Source organism: Callorhinus ursinus, unplaced genomic scaffold, assembly GCF_003265705.2.
Source record: "Callorhinus ursinus isolate GAN/ISIS: 27379988/994484 unplaced genomic scaffold, GSC_fseal_2.0 scaffold35, whole genome shotgun sequence".
In the NCBI taxonomy this organism is placed as follows: Eukaryota; Metazoa; Chordata; class Mammalia; order Carnivora; family Otariidae; genus Callorhinus; species Callorhinus ursinus.
Genome location: NW_027397097.1, coordinates 1,612,577 through 1,634,847, shown reverse-complemented (window position 1 = coordinate 1,634,847; position 22,271 = coordinate 1,612,577). Strand labels below are relative to the sequence as shown.

Sequence of the window (22,271 nt, the reverse complement as noted above, 5' to 3'; positions counted from 1 at the left end):
CCACTGAATTGTACCTTTAAAAGGGTGAATTGTATGGTATACAAATTATATCCCAATAAAAACAAAAATAACTTGGATTTGCTAAAAACTGTTGGTTTTAACACAGTTGTAGAAATTTATCATTTATTTTCTTTCTGATTGGAAGTCTTCCCCCAGGACTGCAGCCCACAAAGGTGAGGACTTATGGACCCCTTCCCAGTTTAGCTGTGAGCCTGAACATGATTTTAGGCACGGGCCCACCAGTGAGTAGGTGGAGCAACATTGTCCTGCTTTGGTTCAAGGGACTTTTCCTGCCTTTGGCTGGGATAAGTATGGATGAATCACTCCCTATAGTCTGAAGGATGTGGGATGTGAAGAATGAGCTGTCATCTCTGTTCTGATGACATCTTGAGTATCACACAGTTGTAGATCCAAATATAGGTGCTGAACCATTTGCCCTGAATTCTTTATGGAGAACTCCCTGGGAACCGGTGGAGGATAGGGAGAAAGATAATCGAAGCTCGTGGGAGCGACCAGGTGAAACCAGGTGAGACTCCAGTGGCAGATATTTTTTTCATTTTCTTAACAGATGAGCTATTGAAAGCTCAAGGGAAGTTTTTTTGCCTTTTTTTTTTTTCCTTTTTACTCTGTAAACACTTACTGGTGGACTCTCATGTGGCCGTTCCATCGACCATGTCCTGAAGGAGTTCCCAAACACACCTTCCTGGGTCCAGGGAATGGTTGGGCCATGATATGCACAGTCATGGGAGGGAGAGATGGCTATGAGCTGGGTGATGAGAGGAAGCCTGGGAAAGCCAGCCTGAAGCCAGGGCCGGAGGGCAGCGTACGCTTGAGACAACAGGGAGAGCAAGGCAGGATACATTCTTGTCCTCATACTTGCTGTCTTGTTAATGTACCTGCTTCCTTTAACTCTACAACAAACCAGCCTTTGAGCACCTGCTTTAACTGGAGACACAGACATTGTGAGACGCGGGCCCTGCCTTAGAAGTGCTTAATGTTTTGGAGTACACAGAGCTGGAAAGAGTTGACTCTAGTGGCAGGGGTCAGGGTGTGTAGGCATGGGCTTGGTGTGCAAGACTGCAGACTGACTGACTCTGATTTGGGATTAGGGAAGGTTTCCCTTTTTTTTTTTTTTTTTAGAGATTTTATTTATTCATTTGACAGAGAGAGACACAGCCAGAGAGGGAACACGAGCAGAGGGAGTGGGAGAGCGAGAAGCGGGCCTCCCGCGGAGCAGGGAGCCCGATGCGGGGCTCGATCCCAGGACCCTGGGATCATGACCTGAGCCGAAGGCAGATGCTTAACGACTGAGCCACCCAGGCGCCCCAGGGGAGGTTTCCCTTAAGCAGGCATTGAGACAGGGCCTTGATAGAGGACCCAGATGGGGAAGCAGAGGTACAGAATGCTTCTTTGTCAGGTGTGGGACTTTGATTTTTGCCCTCAGATTTGATGAGGGAATAAAGGGTCTGTGTCCAGGAATAGCGCTCTCCCTGCTGCCCCTTTAAGCCGCGCTCGGCTGACTGTGGAAGTCCCTTCCCTGTCCTGCACTTGTTCCATTACTGTTTTGGAAAGATGAAGCCTGAGAGGTGCCAGAGCTATGCCAGTTGCTATGGGGCCAGAAACAGGTGAGACCTCTAGCCCTGCTTGAGTTAAGGAGTGAGGGGCTTGTCCTCTTCAGTCAGCTTAAGGCCTGATTTTGCTATGAAACTGGATAAGTAGTCCGCACAGCTTGTTTTTCATCTGGGGCTATTTTCAGCCCTGGAGCCCAGCAAGGTGGAATGATTAAGATGCTTTTGTAGGGTTCAAGCTTTTGCCAGATCCTATTTGCCAGGCTATGGACCGAGCCGTTTCCCGGGAGGCCAGCTTTTCCAAACAAGCAGTGCTAAAAGGAAGGAGCACTTTCCTTTCCTCACAATGGGTAGTGTAAAGACAGGTGAAGGTGGATGGTCAGTGTAATATTGCAACCCAGGTCCTAAATGAAGATGCGCTATATTTGGAACATTGCCATATGGCCCCTAGAGCAGTTTTGAGGAACTCATCTGGATCCTTCTTGTATTTTTATATTTTTATGATCATTGTGATGGCCAGGCTCTACTAGGGGAGGGACTCTCTAAATGTATACGCTGATGCTGGCCGGGGACTTGATCTTTTCTGTGCCTGCGTGTCTGGTAGTCTTCTCGGGAGGTCCCTAGTTAGTGAGTGCTTACTGTGTGCCGGGCAGCTCTGGTGGGCCCTGTGCTAGATGCTGAGGTTGCGTCAAAGATGCCTAGGATGAGATCAACACAGTGCCCTGCACATAAATAAATACTTGCAGTTTAATAAACGTTGGTCCACGAACGTCCAAAACCAAAATAGTTTTTACAGGAACTCAGAAGGGTTATGGGAAGGGAACTGGCAGTCATTGGGTGCCTACTATGTGCCAACAACTGTGGTAAGTGCTTTCACATTTAACTTTTCATATATCCTTCTGAGGTGATTGTTGTTATCAATATCTTATATGAACAAGTAAGAGGTTCATTACTTGGCCGAAGTCACTTTCTATCAGCCTCACCTCTCAACTCTTTGTTGAGGAGCCACATCTTGACATGGCAGGTGCCTGATAGACTGAGTGTGCCTCGTTTTAAGTATTTCGTGGGTGAGTCGGGTGAGTCGGGCTAGCCTGAGTCTTTGTGAAGTCAGTGGGGGGGTGCAGCTGTGTGCCTAGGCAGGGTGCTGATAATATAGATAAGGGTAATAAAATGTGTATAACCTCAGGGAAGTACCATCTCTTAGGGGTGACAGGTAAATAGATAATGTAGGGTCTAGGTATAAAGGAGCCATGAAAGCAAGGTGGGGCCCCTTTACTTTGTGAGGGGTGTGGTGGCTAGGACCTGTTACTGTGAGACCCTCTGTATCTGAGCTCTCCTCCATCCCTGCAGCTCCTCAGAGTAATCTTCCTCACGACCTGACCATGTGTTTTGACAGTTTTATGAGTCTTACGTTGTTATTTCTTGAGACTAGATGCTCGTTTTTTTCTTGCCACCACTTAGGCTTGGGTCACTTACCCACTCTGGACCTCAGCTGCCTTATCTGTAAAATGAGGCTAATGATAGATAGGTATATCACGGTCTGAAAGCAGGGACCAATCCAGGTGGTGATCTCTGGAGACTGACCTTGTTCTCCCATCTCTATGATTTCTCTGATCAGACCCGTCTGGTCCTAATATAGGGCTGGGCAGCTAGGAGGCTTGGGATTAAGTTTGTCACAGAGAATACAGAGAGTATTTTATGGCACCTCAAAATTCTAAAACTTTTCTCTGTCACCACCATTAGACCCCCGCAGCAATGACATAAGCTCTTGGCTTCTGGCCAGTCTCTTGGACTAAATCAGTGTTTCTAGCCTGACAGTAAGGATGTGACTGAAGTCTGAAGCTCAAGAGGATATTGTAGGTACATATGTTTTCTAGTGTGGTGTCTTTCATTGTGAGCTAGGTCAGATAGAGCTAGTGGTTTCCTGATTTTCCTTCTGGAAGGCATGGCCTAAGTAATGGGATCGGGACCCCACCCTTAAGATAGTTACTTCGTCAGACACTGGGCCAGAAGTCTGAAGCCCCATGAAACACTGGTCATGTACAATACCCACTTGAGTTCTAAACTTGTAAAAATAGTCAACTTTGGTATAAGACTTGGGGTGGGGGTCCCAAGGTACCTAGCAGGAGGTTGCAGAAGCTCTGAGCTACAGCTAAGTCCACCACTAACTCATCGGACAGTTAATAATAATAAAAATCATAATGTTTATTGTTATGATAAAAAACTTTTGTGTTATGTACAATTATTATTTACCTTATATAATTGTCACAATAGCCAATGAGATAGATACTGTTATTCTCATTTTATAAATGAGGAACCTAAGGTCACATATCTAGTAATTGGTGTAAGTGGGACCCAACCTAATTAGAGATTTCATGTTCTAATTCCAAGGCCTGTGTTTTTAACCATTACATTATGCTGCCTCCCCAGTGATCTGGATATATGCTTATATTTCTGTGGGCCAGGCTGCCTTGTTGGGAGGAAGGCGATGTGGTAACAGGTTGTCTCTTCCTCAGCACCTGAAAGAGTCATTTATTTTTGGAACGTGTGCCGAGCGCCAGGCACTGTTTAGATACCAGGAATACTAATTTTGTTAAGTCATATTTTTATTTATTCAATAAAAAAAGTAGTATAGCATAAAGTAGAGGGCATTGAGCTAGATCCAGAATCCTGGCTCCACTTCTTACTAGCTTTGTGACCTTTGGACGGCTTACTCAACTTCTCTTAAATCAATTAATATATTTAAAGCTCTTAGAATAGTGCCTAGCCCCAGGGTGAGTGCTCAATAAATATTAGTTATTATTATTATTATTGTGTGTGTGTGTGTTTTTTTTTAAGATTTTATTTATTTATTTGACAGAGAGAGAGAGCACAAGTAGGCAGAGCGGCAGGCAGAGGGAGAGGGAGAAGCAGGCTCCCTGCTGAGCAAGGAGCCCGACGCCGCGGGGCTCGATACCAGGACCCTGGGATCATGACCTGAGCTGAAGGCAGACGCTTAACTGCCTGAGCCACCCAGGTGCCCCAGTGTGTGTGTGTTTAAGTAGGCTCCATGCCCCACGTAGGCCCAGTGTGGAGCCCAATGCAGGTCTTGAACTCATGACCCGAGATCAAGACCTGAGCTGAGATCAAAAGTCGGATGCTTAACCGACTGAGCCACCCAGGTGCCCCCATGTTCGCTATTATTAATACTATTTCTAAATTGAGAGCTAATAAATGTATCAGACTGTGGGAATACAGTGGTAAACAAGATAATCTCAACCCTGTCCTTACAGAGTTTATAGTCTAGTGAAGAAGATAGATTTATTTATTTATTTATTGACAGATTTTATTTATTTATTTGACAGCGAAAGAGGGAACACAAGCAGAGGGAGTGGGGGAGGGAGAAGCAGGCTTTCCCACTGAGCAGGGAGCCCGACATGGGGCTCGATCCCCGGACCCTGGGATCGTGACCTGAGCCGAAGGCAGACGCTCAACGACTGAGCCACCCAGGCGCCCCTTATTTATTTATTTTTAAACAAATGTTAACAGTCTAGTGAAGAAGATAGATTTATTTATTTATTAATTTTTAAATAAATGTTTTTTTTTTTTTAAAGATTTTATTTATTTATTTGACAGAGAGAGAATGAGAGATAGAGAGCACAAGAGGGAAGAGGGTCAGAGGTAGAAGCAGACTCCCTGCTGAGCAGGGAGCCCGATGCGGGACTCGATCCCGGGACTCCAGGATCATGACCTGAGCTGAAGGCAGTCGCTTAACCAACTGAGCCACCCAGGCGCCCCTTTAAATAAATGTTTAACAGTACGTTGAGTGGTGGGAAGAAGTGCAGAGTGGTGTGGGTCACTGCAGAGAGGGACCCTACGGCATCTGCAGGCTCAGGAGTTTCTGAGTAAATGTCACAGGTGGGCCCTGAGGTGAAATGGGAACAGCACAAACCCTGGAGCCTGACTGCTCTGCCACTTATCTGTGCCACTTTGGGCAAGTTACTTAATTAGCCTGTGCCTTTTATCTGAATAATGAGGATAATAATAGTATCTATCTCACGAGGTAGTTATGAGGATTAATAAGTAATATTTGTAAAGTGCTGAGGGTAGTGCCTGGCACATAGTAAGTAGTCTATAAATAGGTTAAATAAAATAAATAGGTGAAGCACACTCTTTTTATTTTTATTTTATTTTTTATTTTTTTTTAAGATTTTATTTATTTGACAGAGAGAGACACAGCGAGAGAGGGAATACAAGCAGGGGGAGTGGGAGAGGGAGAAGCAGGCTTCCCGCGGAGCAGGGAGCCCGATGCAGGGCTCGATCCCAGAACCCTGGGACCATGACCTGAGCCGAAGGCAGACGCCTAATGACTGAGCCACCCAGGCGCCCCAAGCACACTCTTTTTAAAGCATAAATCTTGGTATTCCTGTCTTTAAAGTTTTGTATTAACTTGTCCTATCTTGTAGGTTAAAGCCTGTGTTCTTTAATATGGCAAATAATAGGATGATCATATCTTCCTGGGATAGTCCTTGTTTACAATTATTTTTCTGGTTCTCTTTTACTCTCAGAAGTGACCATGTTTTGGGACACCTGGGAGGCTCAGTGGGTTGAGCATCCGACTCTTGACTTTGGCTCAGGTCATGATTCCAGGGTTGTGAGATCCAGCCCCACTTAGGGCCCTGTGCGCAGGGTGAAGTCTGCTTGAGATATGCTTTCTCCCTCTGTTCCTCCCCCCTGCATTCTCTCTCTCTCTCTCTCTCTCAAATAAATAAATAAATAAATAAATAAAATCTAAAAAGAAAATAGAAGTGACCCTGCTTAGACCATAAAGTACATGTCCATTCATGTATGATGACCTTCCAAATGAGGCTTGCTGTGGTCTGACCCCTCTGTATTGCTCCCGTCTCATCTTTTCACATTGCTCTGCTAGTGCTTTACCTAAGCGTTTCTTTTCTTTCTTTTTTTTTTTTTTTAAAGATTTTATTTTATTTATTTGAAACAGAGAGAGAGAGAGCACAAGAGGGGGTAGGGTGAGAGGGAGAAGCAGACTCCCTGCCGAGCAGGGAGCCCGATGCGGGACTCCATCCCAGGACTCTGGGATCATGACTTGAGCTGAAGGCAGTCGCTTAACCATCTGAGCCACCCAGGCGCCCTTATATAAGTGTTTCTGCGAACTACTTGTCATTTCCCAAAGCCATGCCATATTTTGTTGTTTTGGTTTATTTATTTAATTATTTTGCATTTCTGAAACTTTGTATATGCTGTGCTCTCTGCCTGGAATGACCTCTCCCTTTTACTGCCATCTTTTTTTCCCCTAGCACCACCTTCTTGGCATATACGTATTCTTTCTTCGAGATATACCTCAATTATCTTCTATAAAGACTTGGCCTTGCAAACCCAGCTAGGTTTATTTTCTCTTTTGTGCCATTAGTGTAATTAGCATAACTTTTCATTATGATTCTTATCGCCACCGTACTGCAATTATTTACTTTTATGGCCTCCTACCAGATTTTGAGTTGCTACAGGGCAAGGACTGAGTACTCTTTATTCCATTAAAATAAAGTATTAAGTTATGACATAAATATGATTAAATGAATGAAATGCTTGATGCATTTTTACACATGTGTATACCCATATAACTACCACCTAGAGCAACATACAGATACATTTCTGCATCTTCAGAGTCTGGCGTAGTAGTTGGCAAACATTTTCTGTAAGGGATCAGAGAGTAAATGTTTTAGGCCTGATGGGCCTTCTGTTTTGGTTGAAGTGGCAAGTTGTTGCAGGAAAGCAGCCATAGGCTGTTTGTAAATGAACGTGCATGACTGTGTTCCAATGAAACTTTATTTGCAAAGACATGTCTTGGTCTGGATTTGGCCTGAGGACCACAGTTTGCATATCCCTTATCTAGCACAGTGCCCAAAGACAAAATAGAAATTCAGGAAATATCTGTTGATATACTGACAGAAACTTTGATTTTAGAAACCATATTCTTGTTTTTTCTAGTAGTGGAGCAACTTGTACCTGCAGATCAAGGCTGTGCTTTTGAGAAGTACATCTTGAAGCAGGTTGCCTTTTCACAAGTTGTGTTCATGAGGGAATCAAAATGTCACCTCTTCCAACACAGTTTTGGTGGTCTGTGGTCTCTGGTCACTTTGGGATCCATGAAAGCGGTGAAGGGGTGTATTTACGTAATCCCCGAGGCTATGGACTATGTCTTCTTCATTTTGTCCTTAGTGCCTACCATAGGGTCTTGGACGGGGACACTTAGTAAATATTTGTTTTTGAATGAATGAATGAATTTAAGTTCTTTTCAGTTTTTCAGTAAGCCTAGTGGGAATTGTACATTTACTTACAATAGAAGCGTCTTTGCTTTTGGTTTTTAATTGTGTCAGTACTGTGTGGTAACACTAGTTCGCTCAAGCTGATTGGTGCTTTGACTGGCAGTTGATGGCATCATAGGACATAAACCTGTCCAGTGAGTGAATGACCTTGGACACAAGTATACAGCCAAAATAAGCAACTGGTAGCACGGCCCAGTGCTTGAATGTCTACATGTTTACTTTCACTTTGTTGCTCATTATAATCAAAGCCAAGATGGTGAGGTGTGTAATTTCAAAATATTGTTATGAAGCTTTGATAATTGTATATGGTTCGTTGAAATCTGGATCAGCATTTTGAAAAGAAAAAGTAGTGATAATAAACACAGCTGAAAATGTTGAATTACTTCTCAGTAAGTGCACTTTGTTTATAGACAAAATCATTCAAAACATGAGGGGCTGTGGAAGGAAAATAGAATCTAAGTGTTGATAAAAAGGATAGGTTTCATTATTTCTGAGCCAGACATAGGCAGTTTAACTGTCATTAACATGAAACATTTTCCCCCCTAAGAGTTGGCCTTCATCCACAAGTGCCTGGCACTTATTTATTTTTTGTCATTTAGGGTTGGTAGTTAGAGACCTGGAGCCTAGGCTGAGGGTAAATTTTCAGTCATCTCTAGGGCACTTTCCCATTACTGCCCTCCCCCTTCCCTTCTACACACACACATACTGTAGCTGGCCAGGCACACACAGGCTGCCCACAGCATTGAATTTTAATTCCTGCTGCCTCTCATGTCTTCACAGAATTTTATGTGTGTTTTCTGAAGATTCGAAGGGATTGGCATGAAGGTTGGGGTGGGATGGGGGTTGAGTAACTTTAGTGTCAGGAATAAAAGGCAAGTGATCTCCCTAAGTGGTCCTAACAATCATATATACTTTAGAAATACACAGCCTGGGTGGCTCAGTCGTTAAGCGTCTGCCTTCGGCTCAGGTCATGATCCCAGGGTCCTGGGATCGAGTCCCACATCGGGCTCCCTGCTCAGCGAGAAGCCTGCTTCTCCCTCTCCCACTCCCCCTGCTTGTGTTCCCTCTCTCGCTGTGTCTCTCTCTGTCAAATAAAAATCTTCAAAAAAAAAAAAAAAAAGAAATACACAGTATTTTAATCTCTTATTTTATTTGATCCTTGTTGCTATCCTGGGAGGTAGCCCTATTTGCACAAGGGTAAGAAGCTCAGAGGGTTACTTTTTAAAGGTGTCACATTGCTATTAAGGCGCAGAGCCAAGATTTGAAGCCAGGTTCTCTTACTCAGGTATCTGTATTCCATATAATGCAGCGTTGGTTTTCAGACTGTTTTCCAGTTATCCTAGGGCTTCCCAAGCTGTCTCAGGGATCACTGTGGGAGACGTGAGTCATTGGGAAGAGCTATAGGCTTTACTCATATGTCTCAACCATAGCCCCTCCACACTCAACTTATTTTTTAACTTGAAAAAAAAACCTTTTGGGGGTACCTGGGTGGCTCATCCAGTTAACCATCTGACTCTTGATTTCAACTGGGGTCATGATCTCAGGGTCATAAGATGAGATCAAGCTCCGTGCTGGGCATGGAACCTGCTTGAGATTCTCTCTTTCCCGGCGTGCCTGGATGGCTCAGTTGGTTGGGCATCTGCCTTCAGCTCGGGTCATGATCCCGGGGTCCTGGGGTTGAGCCCCGTGTTGGGCTCCCTGCTCAGCGGGGAGCCTGCTTCTCCCTCTCCCTCTGCTGCTCCCCCTGCTTGTCCTCTCTCTCTCTGTCAAATAAATAAATAAATAAAATCTTAAAAAAAAAAAAAGATTAGGGGCACCTGGGTGGCTCAGTCGTTAAGCGTCTGCCTTCGGCTCAGGTCATGATCCCAGGGTCCTGAGATCGAGCCCTGCATCGGGCTCCTTCTCTGCGGGAAGACTGCTTCTCCCTCTTTCACTCCCCCTTCCTGTGTCCCATTCTCGCTCTGTCTGTCTCTGTCAAATAAATAAATAACATCTTTAAAAAAAAAAAGATTCTCTTTCTCTCTTCCTCTAACCCCCCACCCCCCCCACTCGTGCTCATGCACATTCTCAACAGAAAACAAAAAAAGCCAACTTTTTGTATTATAGAAAAATTTAAACATATTCAAAACTAGAGAGGGCAGGGGCTCCTGGGTGGCTTAGTTGGTTGAGCGCCCCACTCTTGATTTCAGTTCAGGTTTCAATTCAGGTCATGATCTCAGGGTTGTGGGATGGAGCCCGGCTTCGCCCACCTGCTCGGTGGGGAGTCCACTTGAGATTCTCTTCCTCTTCCTCTGCCCCTCCCCCTGCTCTCATTCTTTCTCTCTCTGTCAAATAAATAAATTAAAAAAACAAACAAACTAGAGAGGGCAGTATAATGAACCCTGATGTGCCCATTACTCCCCATCTGCAATTGTGCACTCAAGGCCAGTCTTATTAATCCTATTTCATCTTTACTGTCCCACCTGTTTGGATTATTTTGAAGCAAATTCTAGGCATATTATTTCATTCACAAACATTATTATGTATTTCTAAAAGAACTGTATTTGAAAACATAACCAAAATATCATTATCACGCTTAAAAATACAACAATAATCCTTTAATATCAACTAGTCAGTGTTTAAGTTGATTTATTCATATCAGTGTCCAGCGAAGCTCTATACATTGGTTGATCTAAATCTTTTTTTTTTTTTTTTAGTTTAATGTGGCTCCATTTCTTTATTTTTCGTTTTGTTGCCCTTGCCTGAGGAGACAGATAAAAAAAAAATTGCTTAGACCAATGTCCAAGAGCTTATGCCTGTGTATTCTTCTAGGAGTTTTTATGTGTTCTGGTCTTTTTTTTTTTTTAAGATTTTATTTATTTATTTGACAGAGAGAGACACAGCGAGAGAGGGAACACGAGCAGAGGGAGTGGGAGAGGGAGAAGCATGCTTCCCGTGGAGCAGGGAGCCCGATGCGGGACTCAATCCAAGTTTTTAATCCATTTTGAAATTATTTTTGTGTATGGTGTAAGAAAGTGGTCCAGTTTCATTCTTTTCCACATATTTGTGCAGTTTTCCCAACACCACTTATTGAAGAGACTCTTTTCCCTGTTGTATGTCCTTGCCTCCTTTGTTGAAGATTAAATGACAGTATAAATGTAGGCTTAATTCTGGACTGTCTATTCTTTTTTTTTTTTTAAGATTTTATTTATTTATTTGACAGAGAGAGAGGGGGATCACAAGTAGGCAGAATGGCAGGCAGAGAGAGAGGGAGAAGCAGGTTCCTTGCTGAGCAGAGAGCCAGATGCAGGGCTCCATCCCAGGATCCTGGGATCATGACCTGAGCCGAAGGCAGACGTTTAACTGACTGAGCCACCTGGGTGCCCCTGGACTGTCTATTCTATTCAGCTGATCTGTGTGTCTCTTTTTGTACCAGTACAATATTGTTTTGATTACTATTTTTTGTAGTATAGTTTGAAATCAGGGAACATGATACCTCCAGCTTTGTTCTTCTTTCTTAAGATTATTTGGCTATTTGGGATCTTTTATGGTTCCATACAAATTTTAGGAATATTTGTTCTAGTTCTGTGAAAAATGCCATTGGTATTCTGATAGGGGTTGCATTGAATCTGTAGATTGCTTTGGGTAGTGTGGACATTTTAACAATATTAATTCTGCCAGTCCATGAGCATTTTGTATCTTTTTTTTTTAAAGATTTTATTTATTTATTTGAGATAGAGAGAGTGAGAATGAGAGCATGAGCTGGGAGACAGAGGGAGAGGGAGAAGCAGGTACCCATTGAGCAGGGAGCCTGACGTGGGGCTCAATCTCAGGACCCTGGGATCATGACCTGAGCCCAAGGCAGACGCTTAACTGACTGAGCCCCTCAGGTGCCCTGAGCATTGTATATCTTTCCATTTAATTGTGTCTTTTTTAGTTTCTTTCATTGGTGTCTTACAGTTTTCCATTTTGTTTATCAGTGTCTTACAGTTTTAATTTCTTTCATCAGTCTCTTACCGTATAGATGTTTTACTTCCTTGGTAAATTTATTTATAAATTTATTCCTAGGGGGGCGCCTGGGTGGCTCAGTCTTTAAGCGTCTGCCTGTGGCTCAGGTCATGATCCCGGGGTCCTGGGATCAAGTCCCACATCGGGCTCCCTGCTCAGCGGGAAGCCTGCTTCTCCCTCTCCCACTCCCCCAGCTTGTGTTCCCTCTCTCACTGTGTCTCTCTCTGTCAAATAAATTTAAAAAAAAAATTTATTCCTAGGTATTTTATTCTTTTTGATGCAATTATAAATGGGATTATTTTCTTAATTTTTTCCCTAATAGTTCATTAATAGCATATAGAAATACAACAAATTTCTGTATATTAATTTTGTATCCTGAAACTTTACTGAATTATTTGTTAGTTCTCATAGTTTTCTGGTGGAGTCTTTAGGGCTTTCTATATATACTATTATGTCATTGGCAAATAGTGACAGTTTTACTTCTTTTCCAATTTGGATGTCTTTTATTTCTTTTTTCTGGTTGATCTAAATCTTGAGTTTCTTCTAATCCACAGCTTCCCCCACCCTTCCTTTTTTTCTTTTCCTTGCAATTCTGTATTGAAGAAACTGGGTCATTTGTCCAGAAGAGTTTTCAGTTTCTGGATTTTGCTGATTATCTCTCTATGGTGGCATTTAACGTGTTCCTACATTCTCTTTATTGTATTATAAATTGGTAGTTGGATCTTGAGGCTTGATCAGATTCAGGTTTAATCATTTTTTTTAAAGATTTTATTTATTTATTTGAGAGAGAGAGAAAGAAGGGAGGGGAGGGGTAGAGGGTAAAGCGGACTCCCAGCTGAGCAGGAAGGACACTGGGCTTGATCCCAGGACCCTGAGATCATGGCCAGAGCCGAAGACAGACACTTAACTGACTGAGCCACCCAGGTGCCCTGCTTTTCTTTCTTTTTGAAAGGATGTCCAACTATATCTGGTTTTCTCTCTTTTTATAATGTTTAGATTGTTGGTTGGGTTCAGATATTGTCAGTTTGATCTATTTGTTAAAATATTTCCCGTCAGCTTTTTGCCTGATGATTTTAGGAGCCATTGATGTTTACTACCTAGATCCATTATTTCATTAGAGATCCAATTAGCTGTTGAGACTCCCAATTAGATTTAATTTGAACTGCATTCGAAAGAGAGGGTTACACTGTTCAAAAATAAACTTTGGAGACTATTAGATTGTAGCCGTTCTCTAAGAGCACGAATAACGCAGAAACCGGGAACTCTTAAGTGGGGACAGTGACTGTAACTAACTTGTAGTACTTTTTAAACCTTCTTTACTTCCTCATGTGTGCTACTTTTGGCCTACATGCTTTCCCAATGCAGCAGTTAAACCTTTACAACCAAAAGGGCCCATGTGTTTTAACTTTTAAAGAGCAAAAAGAATGGACTGTCTTACTCTAGAGCTGGGCTTGGGGGAGGGAGCCTTAGGGGTGGAATGAAAGTTCTGCTTTAATGAACAAAGGAAGTGGTTAGGTCCCTGGGGCCTATGTAGCTTCAAGAAGAGCCTGCAAAGTGACCTTGAAGGCATTTAAGACTAGATACTTCTAGCTAAGAATGGGAGGACCAATCCCTTATCCTTACTCCTTACTCTGTAGCATAAGGGTACTTTCTAGTCTGTCCAAAGGGCCTGCCTGCTTAGGACTTAAGTTCTGTCCCATCTGACACGTTAGGCCCAGAGTCTTGGTAGCTGTGTGTAAGGCTGATTCTTAGGAATCCTGAACTGATAACCTCAGGACAGCCCGAGGGCTCCTTGTTTTGGGCTCTGTTCTCAGGAGGGCCAAGGGCAGGAGCCTCTTAGCAGTAGCTGTGGCTGATCCTTGACCGCAATACCTTATGCCAGTCTGGCCAAGGGAAGAGCTGCTGTGGAGCACTTGGTGTTCTCTAAGCTTTGCAGAGGTCACAGGCAGACAGGCAGGGGAGCAAGGCCTTAATTAGCCGGGAACTGCTGGAGCAAAGCCATTTGGCAGTGTCTTACCTCAGCTCTTCAGTGGGACTGGCTCCTCCTAGTGACAGTGCAAATACTCCCTCATTTTATAGCTTTTGGGTCTCTGAGAGATCGCTCTTCTTTGTGAGCTTCAAGACACTTCTGTGTAGTGTGGTTCAAGGCTGATTTTAAAAGCTAGGTCGCTGGAATGACAAAAATCCTTCCATCTGCGCAGTGTTTTTTTAACCACTCAAGCGCGTTTTATTTCATTTGTTCTGAACCAATAGTCTGTGAGTTATAGATGAGGAAATTGAAGCCCAGAAAGGAGAAGTACTTGATTAAGATTATAGCTACTTATACTCTGGATTCTCAGACTAGAGTTCTTTCTACCAATATGTGAAAGACAAGGGGAAAAGAGGAGGATGGCAAATAAAATTGGGTAACTTTTATGTGCCAGGCACTGTTTAAGGTGCTTAGCTTAGTTTTCTCACAATGTTATATGGTTAAAAATTTTACCACTCTGAGCCCCAGAGTGGTTAAGTAACTTAGTCAATATTATAGCTAAGAAGTGGCAGTGCCTGGATTCAGATCTAAGTCTGTTTGACTTTAGAGCCTGTGTCTTTCTGTCATTATACTATATTCCTTGACAGTTGTTTATTCTGAAAAATACTTATTGAGCTGCAGATGTGATGCTTAGTAGAAGGGTTACAAGAAAGTGTAAGATTCAGTAATCTCTGCCCTCGTGGAACTCATAATTTTGGTGATAATTCACTGCTACATTAGAGGGAATGGGGACAAGAAGTAGAGAGAGGGATAGGAGGTAGTGGGAGTTCAGGGGTCCCCAGTCTTTCGTGGTAGAGGATTTGTTAGAGGAGGCTTCCCAGAGAAGTAGGTACCTCAGCTAGTCTAGTGATGAAGGATATAGGCCCTGGGGTCAGTCTGCCTAGGTCCCATCTCTTGCTAGTAATACTTTGGGCAAGTTACTTCACCTCTCTGAGCCTACTTCCTTATCTATAACATGGAGATAATCATATTATCTACCTCAAAGGGCTGTGGTGAAGATTAAGGGCTAATTCATGTTGAACGTTTAGCAGATTGCCTGACACATAATAAGCTCTCATTAATTTCAACCATTATAATTATTATTGTCTAACCTGTGTTTCTCCCATATTCAGCTCGAGTTGAGACAAATGAAGCCAGGTTCTCTTAGGACCTCTTATTATCAATAAACTGGGAGTTTATTTAAGCGATTTCAAAATATTCCATTGGGGCCCAAGATTCTGTCAGAGTAAAAATTGCCACTTAATTGTTTCCAGGAGGGCAGCTGTTTGTATCTGGTGGCGACCTAACCTGGCATGTGCTTCCTAAAGCATCTCTGGTTAGTCCCCGGAGGTGCTATTATCTGGTTAAGACCCTTTTCCTCTCCTACTTCATTGGATAGGCCAGAAGCTGGCCTCCTTTAGAAACTGGTCTATTCCGTCAAGAGTCCACGTTTCCCCTCCCCTCCCCCCATGTTCTTTATCACTAGACTAGCGCTGACGTACCTACTTCTCTGGGAAGCCTTCCCTGGCAACTTCTCCTACCACCAAAGATTAGGGCTCCCCTCAAGCTCCCATTACCTCCTTTCCCTCTGTCTATCCCTATGTTCCCATTCCCTCTATCATAGCAATGAACATCACCAAATTATGAGTTCAATGAGTGCAGAGATTACTAAATTTTACACTTCCTTATATCCTTGTACCTAGCATTGCATCTGTAGCTCCGTAAAGATTTTTTAGAATAAACAACTGTCAAGGAATATAATGTAATGATAGAAAGACACAGGCTTTAAAGTTAGCAGACAGATCTGAATCCAGGTTAACTTTCTCCCAAGCTTATTATGCTGGAGAAAGTAATGTGATTTTAGTAGTCCAAGTCCAGTTCCTATTTAGGGTCCTGTCCATTTGGGGAACTGTGGAATAATAGTACATTTGTACACTGCATTCTTTTATTTAAAAAATTTTTTTAAAAGATTTTATTCATTTATTTGACAGAGAGAGACAACACAGCAGGGGGGCTGGTAGATGGAGAAGCAGGCTCCCCACAGAGCAGGGAGCCCGATGCGGGGCTTGATCCCAGGACCCTGGGATCAGGACCGGAGCCGAAGGCAGATGCTTAATGACTGAGCCACCCAGGCGCCCCTAAAATAAGTTCTTAAAAAGTAAATTAAAAAATAAAGTAAGTGTTCTTCAGAATCTCTCTCTCATATGAAAAGACAATAGGTATTACTCTTGAGAGACCTTTGAGATCAAGTTTGGAAAAGCGAGGATCCTTTGATATGATAAGGAAAGGAATGTAGGGTTTCCTACATTTTTTTAAAAAAATATTTTATTTATTTATTTGACAGAGAGAGACAGCGAGAGAGGGAACGAAAGCAGGGAGAGTGGGAGAGGGAGAAGCAGGCTTCCCGCGGAGCAGGGAGCCCGATGTGGGGCTTGATCCCAGGACTCTGGGATCATGACCTGAGCTGAAGGCAGATGCTTAATGACTGAGCCAGCCAAGTGCCCCCCCCCCCCCGCCTTTTTTAAGCTTGAATTCATGACCCTGAGATCAAGAGTCCCATGCTCTATGGGCTGAGCCAGCCAGGTGCCCCTCCTATATATATATATATATTTTTTTTTTAAGATTTTATTTATTTATTCGACAGAGAGAGACACAGAGAGAGAGGGAACACAAGCAGGGGGAGTGGGAGACGGAGAGGCAGGCCTCGAGACCGATGCGGGGCTTGATCCCAGGACCCTGGGATCATGACCTGAGCCGAAGGCAGACGCTTAACGACTGAGCCACCCAGGTGCCCCCCCTCCTATATTTTTTTGATTACGGAATTTCCAACCCCTCCCTGCTCCCTACCCCCGAACTCCAAACAAACCCATCTATTGACATTACTTAAGACACTAGTGTTCCACGGAACACATTTAGGTAAATGAGCTCAAAGTGGCTTCCTGCTTTTCTGTTAGTAAGGCTTAGAGAAGTTGAATGGCAACCTGTCCTTTGGTTGGCAAGGTAACTCCAGGGCTCCCCTTCTTTTCACAGACTGGGCTGTTGCTACAGAAAGCTGGAGATCTTGGTTAATCCACCAGTCCCTGATTATGTCCTAGAATCAATGGTAGGAGATTTAGCTAATCGAGCATCTACAGTTGGCCTAGTCTTTTGCTTCTGGAGGAGAAGATAAATGCCCTGCTTTGAGGGAACGTCACTCAGTTTAATCAGAGAACTGTCTGTCTGCTCTTTTGTGAATTGCAGCTGGCCCAGAAGTGTGTTGGGGGTGGATTGCATTATTCATAATTTCAGTCTTGCCGAGTTCTGGGTTTTAGTCCTCACTCTGCTTTGACTGAGGTACTTCTGTTTTCTCAGTCCTAGTTTTCTTATTTCTTTCTTTTCTGTTCTTTTTTTTTTTTTAGAGAAAGAGAGAGAGTGCATGAGCCCAAGTGGCGGCCGGGTCGGGGGAGGGTGTGGAACAGCAGAGGGAGAGGAAGAGAGAGAATCCCAATCAGGCTCCACCCTCAGTGCAGAGCCTGATGTGGGGCTCGATCTCACGATCCTGAGATCATGACCTGAGCCAAAATCAAGAGTTGGATCTCAACTGACTGAGCCACCCAGGCACCCTGTTTTCTTATTTAAAGATGGAAAGGTTGGGTTAGATTAACTGCATTCTCTAAATAGTTATTAAACATTTACTATGACCCAGTCATTGTTCTAGGATAATAGGGACGTAGTGATAGAAAACCAGATACTGCCTCATGGAACTTCATCTAATAGAGATGGTTAGATGATATGAATGAGGAAGTATATCTTACAGATTAAGACTTTAGTGGTTGAGGATCACTGTAGTCTAGCAGGCTTCCTGGAGATGGTGTGACTTAGTCTCTAAAACTCTGTTTAAGGCTTATCTGCTGCAGAAGTTCAGGGAGGCGTTTGGATTGGAAAAATGACCCGAGTGCAAGTAGGAGTGAGCAAGGAGATTGGGGTGCTCAGGTGAAGGTGTTATCCTGTATCGCTCTTAGGCATGGCACCCCCGCAGGGCACTCTGCGGAGGGGGCATTTTCCAGGCAGCTGTAGGTAGCACTGCCAGGGAGAATTTGCAGCTAAGGACAGAGGGAGGGGCTGGTAGATGGGGGATTGATATTGTGGGCAGAGGCAAAGAATCACAAGTGATGAAGTCAGAAGTTAAAAGGATTGGGAACTGGTGAGTTGTGGCATGTGAAATGGGTCAGGGCAACAGTTCTTTTTTTTTTTTTTTAAGATTTTATTTATTTATTTGACAGAGATAGACACAGCGAGAGAGGGAACAGAAGCAGGGGGAGAGGGAGAAGCGGGCGTGGGCCTTGATCCCAGGATCCTGGGATCATGACCTGAGCGGAAGGCAGACGCTTAACAACTGAGCCACCCAGGCGCCCAGGGCAACAGTTCTTGTCTCAGGTTTTAAATGACAGACGGACTTGAAACCTGAATATGTTTATATATAATTTACTAAGTTCTTACCATGAGCCAGGCACTGTTATTAACATTTTTAATGGTAAGATGATTTAATTTTTTATTACTTAATTCTTATTTTTAAAGTATTTAATCTTTATACCAATCCTAAGAGGGTAGGTATACTATTATTTTCTTATTTTACAGGTGAGAAAACAGAGGCCCAGAGAACTTTGATAACTTGCTGAAACTCACATGGTTAATGAGTGGTAGAATTGGGATTCAGGCCTGGATGATATATTTTAGGGTCCTTGTTCTTAATCACCATGCTGTGCAGTTTTAGGCAGTGAGAAGCCATCATAGATTTCTGGCTAGTGAACAACTTGTTGCCAGTATGTGGTGCAGGGCTGTGTCCCAAGGAGAGGTGGAATTTAAAACAGTAAGACTAGCCACAGGCTGTTGTAGTACTCACCTCCCTTACTTTTGAAGGTATGTAAAAGTCTTGACATGACTTCCTGAGATGGATCTGGCAGTGGCCAGCCCTACTTGTAATTAGCCCATTTTAGAAATCATTTTCCAAAGAATTTTAATCTACCGGAAGCTCTCCCATCCCTATCGAACAGGCTGTTCCAGGCAGAAGGGCCCCAGGAATCAGGTCAGGATGCCTCCTCTGGGGTCAGAGTCCAAGCGGCCTTTGTAAGACGGGAAGTATTAAGACTTCCTGCTGCCATTTGAGTTCGCTCTCCTGATATGGGGGGAATATCTCCATCATGGTTGATAGTCTGGCTGCTCATCTTGAGAGACTGGGCAAGTGGGCTGCCTTATGGAGATGTGACAGACATAGTCCTTGTCTTTGAGCAATCCACAGATTACTGAGAAGATAAGCACATAGGCAAGTACACTCAATATTGTGTCACAAGTGCTACAGTAGAGGAACGTAGAAGATGTATGGGGAGAAAGGAAGGAGGGTCTTAATGCTTAGCTAGAGGATGTCAGGGAAGGCTTCAGAGATGTTTAAGGTGGATCTTTAAGGATGACCAGAAGAGTGTCTCTCGGGTCCTCACTTCCAGGATGACCAAGGAAAGAAGGAATAATGGTCATGCCAAAAAGAGCTGTGGTCTCATGCAGCCTCTTTGCTGAACCAGCTGGGCCTGTTGTGTGCCCAAGGACAAGGCCATTGAGAAGTTTGTTATTCGGAACGTAGAGGCTGCCGCCGTCAAGGACATGTCTGAAGCAAGTGTGTTCAAGGTTGGTGTGCTTCCCAAGCTGTATGTGAAACTACATTACTGTGTGAGCTGTGCCATCCATAGTAAGGTAGTCAGGAATTGCTCTTGTGAAGCACAGAAGGACCCAACACCCCCACCCCAATTTGGACCCACAGGTACTGCCCCATCACCTCTACCAAAACCCATGTAAGGAGCTAAGTCTTTAAGGACTGAAGAAAACTGTTCTCTGGGGGCAAAAAATGGAGATTATACTTAAAAAAAAAAAAAAAAAAAGGATGACCAGAAGAGTACTAGGTAGTGTGAGTGAAGAAATACATGGCATGTTCAGGGAATGGTGACTTGTTCCTGGTGCTGGACCGACTGTTGGGCTGCTCAGAAGGGATTCTGAATGGCAAAGAGCTTACAGCCTGTTGGAGTTGAGCTTTACTCTAGGTATTTAAGGTGGAGAGTCACTTGGTCAGAGTGGTATTTTAGAAAGATCTCTTTGATGCCTGTGCTCAGGAGGCCGGGAATGGATAAACTAGAGGTAGGAGAGTATTTGCAAATGTTGGAGGCTGGGACTAGGGTAGTGGTCCTGGGGATTGACTGAAATATGTGAGTGAAGGGCAGAGGAGGACGTGTTAGGTGACTGGGTGTCAGTGTGAGGCCAGTAACACATGGAAATACAGCCTAGAGAACTGCCGTGGGGAGTTCATGTTGGTTTCGAGATGCTTGTGGATGACATCTGCTACTTAGGGGAGAAGGTAGGAGCTTTGGAGTTCCTCAGAGAGGTAGGAGCATAGCTATGGGAATGATTTCCAAGTGAGAGTAGAGATCATTAGCAAGAGGTGAGGGGCTCCTGGGTGGCTCAGTGGGTTAAGCGTCTGCCTTTGGCTCAGGTCATGATCCCAGAGTCCCATCGGGCTCCCTGCTCAGTGGGGAGTCTGCTTCTCCCTCTGCCCTTCTCCGTGCTCGTGCTCTCTCTCAAATAAATAAATAACTAAAATCTTAAAAAAAAAGTAATAGGTGAAGTCACCTGAGTAAAATCCATAAAGTGTGGAAAGGAAGGAGGTTGAGGATAGGGCCTAGGGGAACTCTGATAATATGTAGACAGAAAAGCTAGGGAAGGAGTCTTGAGGAGGAGCAATCGGAGAGGTAGGAGAAAGTACTGTCTGGGAAGCCAGGAATGGGAAGAGTTTCTAAAATAAAGTGTCTTAAGTGTCTACTGAAGCAGAGAACAAGTAGGGGGAGCCCTGAACTGAGCTGTTGAGTCATTGGTGACCTGGTGCCGGCAGTTTCAGTGGAGGGGTGGGGATGGTAGCTAGACTGCTGTGGCTTAGGGAGGGAGTAGGAGGTGAGGGCACAGAGGCAGCAAGTGTAGACTTCTCTTTTGAGAAAGACAGTGGTAAGGGAAGGAAGGAAGGAAAGAAGATATTTTGAAGAGGGACCAGAGAAGGCAGGTTCAAAGATTTTGTTTTTTTTCAAAGTTGGCCGAGTGGAGTGGGGAGCTGAGCTGGTCTAGGTTGGGGGAGGAGAGAGAGAGGAATGTAGCCAATGGAGGTGCCATGTCTCTCTCAGAGCTTCCTGTTCCTGTTGGAGCCCAGCACTGTGGTGCTCTGTGGAAGCCTGCAGTCACAAGGAACGTGGGGTAGGTAAGAGAGACCCGGACATTAATAATAATGACAGTACTGTATATTGAGTAACCTCTGCATGCTAGGCATTTTTCTAGATACATCGAACACAATTCTGATGCTCACCACAGAATTAAGTACAGTACAGTCACCATTTTCCATGCAGAAATAGAGGAGGTAAGAAACATTCCGCCGGTGAGAGGTGGAGCCAGCATTTCAGCTGAGGTCTGTGAGCCCTCAAGGTGTGCTCTTTCCACACCGCTGTCTTCGCATTAGAAGCTCAATCCTTGAAAGGGGGTAAGGATGGCTGGATGGCCCAGAGAGAGAAAGGTGGAGTTCTGTGATTGGCTCTACCCTGGAGGGACTGTGACTTAATCTCTGGAGCGAAGGAGAAAGGCCTTGCTCTGTTTTCTCTCTGCTTAGCCAGTGGCTTTCGCTTTATTTTTCTCCATCTTTCTGTAATTTCCTACCAACGCCAATAGGCCCTGGCTGCTGCCTATTGTTGATGACTCACAGAGCAAAAAAGGATCAATTTCTTTCTTTTTTAAAAAGATTTTATTTATTTATTATTTGAGATTGAGAGAATGAGTGGGAGGAGGGGCAGAGGGTGAAGCAGACCCCCCACGGAGCAGGGAGCCTGATGCGGGATTCGATCCCGGGAGCCTGGGATCGTGACCCGAGCCCAAGGCAGACGCTTAACCGACTGAGCTACCCAGGTGCCCAAAAAGGATCAATTTCTAAGCCCAAGCTATTCTTTTTGACAACCTACCCATGAGGACTTTGCTGAGTTGTACAATGCCACTCTCTTTGGCACAGGGCACATGGTAAGCTTCTTCTTGATAAATATTTTTATTTGAATAGAATAATTTTGGATCAGTGGAAAGAGCAAAACACTGAAAATTAGAAGGCATGATTTCCAGTGTGAGTGAACAGCTAAGTTACTCAGGCAGGTCACTTCCCCTTGCATATTTATTTGACATAAGGCGGGGACTGTGTTTTACTATCCCTGTACCCACATACCTGGCTCACGGCCTGATTGAACAGGTGTCCTGAGTAAGTTATTATGGAGTAATTTAATCTGCTCTTCTGTTAAATGAGGGAGTTGGACCTTTTGATTTCTAAAAGTCATCCCAGGGCGC

General features: G+C 44.0%; 1 protein-coding gene and 1 pseudogene across 3 annotated transcripts in view; both read left to right on the top strand.

The window, feature by feature from the left end:
- Positions 1–22,271, top strand: part of STIM1 (stromal interaction molecule 1) — a 188,838-nt gene that overhangs the window by 27,560 nt on the left and 139,007 nt on the right. The window lies entirely within an intron of this gene.
- Positions 19,368–20,232, top strand: LOC112806166 (small ribosomal subunit protein eS26-like; annotated as a pseudogene).